The sequence below is a fragment of the Carassius auratus genome, unplaced genomic scaffold (assembly GCF_003368295.1).
Source record: "Carassius auratus strain Wakin unplaced genomic scaffold, ASM336829v1 scaf_tig00026283, whole genome shotgun sequence".
Taxonomy (NCBI): Eukaryota; Metazoa; Chordata; class Actinopteri; order Cypriniformes; family Cyprinidae; genus Carassius; species Carassius auratus.
Genome location: NW_020525502.1, coordinates 123126 through 128353, shown reverse-complemented (window position 1 = coordinate 128353; position 5228 = coordinate 123126).

Genomic DNA, 5228 nt, shown 5'->3' with positions numbered 1-5228 from the left:
AAACTTCGTTTGATCGGGGTAATACAAATCTTTTGATGTCAAACAACAAGTCATGCAGATTAGGTGTCTTCACAGGTCCAAAAATTTGTGCCCAAACCCGAAAGAGACCCGTAATGTACTACACCGAACCAACCCGGACCCGTCTATTATTTGAAAGCTGGAACTGAACCCGCCGGGAAGATACAGACCCGACTGGACCCAGTTGGCACATATTCCACCTGAAGTTGCTATTACAAGTCAATAAACTTGTTTACGAAAAACACAGCTTTTTGTCAAACCTAATTTAAGGAGCCGTACCTTCCTTGTACCTGACTGTCTGTGATGCATTACAATCCTCTGACAAGAAAGTTATCCATGTTATCCCTTTCGTTATTCCAAGTCCAAACTTAAACCACTCATTATTTCAGCTTCAAAAGTCCACTTGATGTCATGCTGACGGATGACAAATGCAACTGTTCACATGTACATTCTGACTCATTAACTTTCATAATAGCTTTGACTGTTTGCCCTTCTGAACTATAATAATCATTGCTTGTTCAGTGCCCTGGCTGCTGACATTATTCATTTGCTAACATCACTGTGCTCTCTGCTCTGCGTTGAGTCTGAATCTGACCACTAAAACTTAAAGATCAAATGGTTCATTTATATTAGTATAAAAATGGGAGAAAATGTGAAGCACGGTTTGGTGGTCAAAGTCATTGTGTCCCTCAGTGCTTGTCACAGAAACATGACACGCGCTTGAAATGCTTTTTAACACAATCTGAGCATCACAGAAAACATTCATGTGACAATTCACCTAATATTTTGTTGCTGATTTGAAATATATTAAATATGAGTGTGTCAAGTCTGCCATCATTATTACCGTGCGTGCACTTGCATTAACTCTGAGTCTGCATGCTCAGAGAGAGAAAGAGAAATAGCTTTTTTTTTTTTTTTTGGCTCACACTTTCCCTTACTTTAGAAGCTGCAAGTTACAAAAAACCCAAGCAGCGTTTGATCACTGCCGGTTGTTCTCCGAGTCCGATGCCTCCGATCGCACAGGTATTACACACAGTGTTAAACAGACCCAGGACCCGAAGTAGTAGATTCTGACTGATCATTTAAAATAAAGACTCGGGTCGATGGGTCTCGGGTGCACTGTGAAGACTTCTAATGCAGATGTGAGATAGAGGTCTGTATTCCCACGGCTCTCCCGTGGGACCCAACCAGATTTCTTGTGCTGCATAAAAGGCAGGAGCGGTTAGTAACTCCGGGCGGTCTAACAATATTCCGTTCCCGACATCCATTCAGAACAGCATATCGGCACTTTATTCTTGTTGATCACGAGTACAGCCTGCACTCGGACTGTTATGCACATGCTGCACACATGCTGTCTGGGCGCGCATTTTATTTGCAGGGTCTGTGCACAGCTTGTGCATAACGATGCTCAGGGCAGGTTATAACAGTGGTAAATATACAGCGCTCAGACAGAACAGGCAGGTTGTCGATGAGTGACTGAGCAGAATAAGGATTGAGCAAAGTGTGGATGCGCTGTCCTAGAAGAACATTCAATTGCTAAACCTATGGTTTTAAATGACAGATGTCATATTTATAAAATTTTCTCTGTGACACTTTTCCTAATGTGTTAACAGAAAAATGTCAAATGAATTTAGTATTTCAACAAGACAAATAAAAATAGCTAATAGGCTAATAAGTAGTCATCTATCGCAATCACTTGTCTGTGTTAAAAAAGTCAAGAGTCAAATATCACTCTATCTCGGACAAGGGCTCTTATCTAAACTAACTAATTACGGATACCAACTTGGACATGTTATTTATTACTGAGACCTGGCATACACCTGATGATTTCAGCCATCTTAATCTGCTTACACAGAATGGATATCAGTACTTGTCTAAGCCGTGTGTATCTGGTAAAGGGAGTGGCCTTTGGTCATCTGTCGTAACTCCATAACACTCACTCAAATGGATTTTCATTGTACTAATGCTGCGTTCACGCGTCTAGTTTGCCGCTTGAACATTTTGAATGCATTCGCGCTTCTAAAGCGAAATAGACTTACGTAGAAAGGAAGAGTTTGAAGCGAAATTGCTGTACGTCTGAGGCGAAATCCGCTTCTTGTGGGAGGGGCAATTGCTAGGCGGTTGTCTATTTGCAAGATGACTGATGTTGATTGAGTATTCAAGGCTTTTCTACTTTTTCCTGCACACTCCCTCTGAATAAACACATTATCTTGTTAGTGAAAAGTAGCTGTAGGCTATATTAGGGGGAAAATAGTACTTAAAACCTTTACACCAGGTTGATCTTTCCTTGGTTGTTTTAATTAGAAAATTATAAATATAAATATCACCTTACATAGGACTACATAATTTTGGAACCATGACAATTAAATTTTCCCAGTTTATTGGATTTTCTCATATTAATGGATTCAGAGCCGGATTATCCATAAGGGCAATTATGGCACCAACCATTCACAACAACTAGGGGGGCACCACATGACACAAGCTTTAAAAATATTTTTCGTAAATTGTTTTATTATTAACTTGAAATTCTTGAAAGACCATACATAACTCGTTTATGAACACTAACTTAACAATAATAATAAATTATAAATAAATAAAGATTACATGACCACTATCAGTCCCCCACTTCCGTCCCCAATCTGTCAGAGTTGAGTTGGTCCACAACAAGTACGAGCAAATGTGTCATATTTTTTTAATGGCTACAGAAAATGAATCAAAATGGACATACATCAATTGAGTGGTTTTGCAAAAAAGAAAGTTAAAGACAGACAAGGACGCTAGATGTTTAGTTACAATTCAAAATGTTTCAGGGATCGAATTTTTTTTTTTAAACGAGTGAAGAATGAGCTCAGGACGACAATGACACAGAAGCGATTGACTGCACTCTCCCTTGTTTACCATTGAAGTAAAAGTTAAAACATTACCGTCTACAGCCACGATAGAGCGCCCTCTCACAGCTGTAGACAGTAATGTTTTCTCTTGGTTCTTGGTTCTAAATAAATGTGACTTACAGTACAGTGCGACTTATATATGTTTTTTTCCTTGTCATGACGTATTTTTGGACTGATGCAACTTTTACTTAGGTGCAACTTGTAGTCTGAAAAATACGGTAGTTGGACAAGTTAATAAATTACATTTGAGAAATCACCTTAATTGTGGTTAGAGAGTTTGACTCCTAACCCTAGGGTTGTGGGTTCGAATCTTGGGCCAGCAATACAATGACTGAGGTGTCCTTGAGCAAGGCACTGAACCCCCAACTGCTCCCCGGGCGCTGCAGCATAAATGATGAACACTGCTCCGGGTGTGTTCACAGTGTGTGTGTGTGTGCACTTTGGATGGGTTAAATGCAGAGCATGAATTCTGTGTATGGGTCACCATACTAGGCTGAATGTCACGTCACTTTCACTTTTTCATTATGTCTGATGGGGGGGGGGTGCTTTTGAGGTTTAGTGCCCTGGGGCACCACACTGTCTTAATATGGCCCTGAATGGATTGTCTTTTATATTCATTCACTGTGGGGCGGCAGTGGCTCAGTGGTTCATGTAGGTTGTCTACAAACCGGAAGGTTGGTGGTTCAATCCCCGGCTCCACCTGACCAAGTGTCGAGGTGTCCTTGAGCAAGACACCTAACCCCAGCTGCTCCCGACGAGCTGGATGGAGCCTTGCATGGCTGACGGGGGGTGCTGCGGGGGGTGAAACGCAACCAATGAAACCGTAACCGCATTCACATCCATCACTACCTCCATCGCCACAACCAACATCGAGGCACACATACACACATACGCACTAGGTAGTGATGGCAAGATGAAGCCTCATGAAGCATTAAGATTTTCAGCCAAGGGGATCACAAAAGGCTTAATTTCTGGAAACTTAATTTGCTCACAATACCACCTGGTGGCCAACAAGTGTAAAACAAGCAGATATATTACAGACAGAGGTGTAAATTCCAGGGATCAAAGCAAAAGTAAAATTCCTGCCATATTTTTGTTCCACCCATGAACTTAGCAGCTGATTTCACCAAAGGAACCAAGTCATTCCTTTCGTCTCAAGTCAAATCCCAAGTCATCAAAGAGTTAAAGTCAATGAGATAATTAAGAGACTTATTAAATGATGATTGTGCATTAGATGATGAACACCTGTCATTATTGTGCATTACAGAGGATCAGATGCTGATGTTTTATTGGTTAAAATGATGCCACCATCATGGAGATCAGTGTTTGCTTCAGTTGGCTCTTGACTTTTGGCTTCTTGTGTTAGATATTACTCTGTAAAAGTACCACTACTAGCTGGTTTTACATGAATAAGTAATTATTAAGCATCAGCCTGTTTATTTCCAAAACATTTTTTTTTTCATTTAACATATGTTCAGTTTTTAAATAACCTACTTTGTGGAACATGCAAATGAACCATTGTTTTAACAGTTATAATGAATTAATTTGAAATCTAATGTATGTAATGGATTACATTTCTTAAACCTTATCCTGATAAGATGCACAGACATCATGACCCAGCATATGAATCTCAACAATGGTAACAATAAACAAACTGCTTCATGCTGAAGTGCATGCTGGGTAACACCATAGTAAGAACTCCCATCATTCACTGTAGAATGAATAATTATTGTCACCACGGTTGAAGATCACATGATAAGTGCTCATGTCTAAAATCCTGAGCCTGTACATAATATTTAAGCATTACAATAATATTTGTTTAATAGGATTTTTTTTGTAGTTCAGTAATAGCTGAAAATCATTTAACAAACCAAAAAGAAACACCTTCATGATGTTCATTTCAATGTCTTAGAAGAAAAAAGGCAATTTAACTTGCTATTTCAAGCTTTTAATAAAGCAATGTTAATGTTTATTATGTAACACAACTGCAAGTTACAAAAAGCTAATTATTTTTAATTATTAAAAGGGTCAAGAGCCCAACTAAAGCAGACACTGATCTCCATGATGGTGACATCATTTTAACCAATAAATCATCTGATCCTCTAATTCTCAATAACAGCAGGTGTTTATCACTAATGCACAATCATCATTTAATTAGTCACTTCATTATCTCACTAACTTTAACTCTTTTAGGACTTGGGATTTAACTTGAGACTCGTTTGTGACTTGAAAGGAATGACTTGGTTCCTCTTGTGAAATCAGCTGCTGGGTTCATGAGTGGAACAAAAATATGGCAGGAATTTTACCTTCTGACCCCTG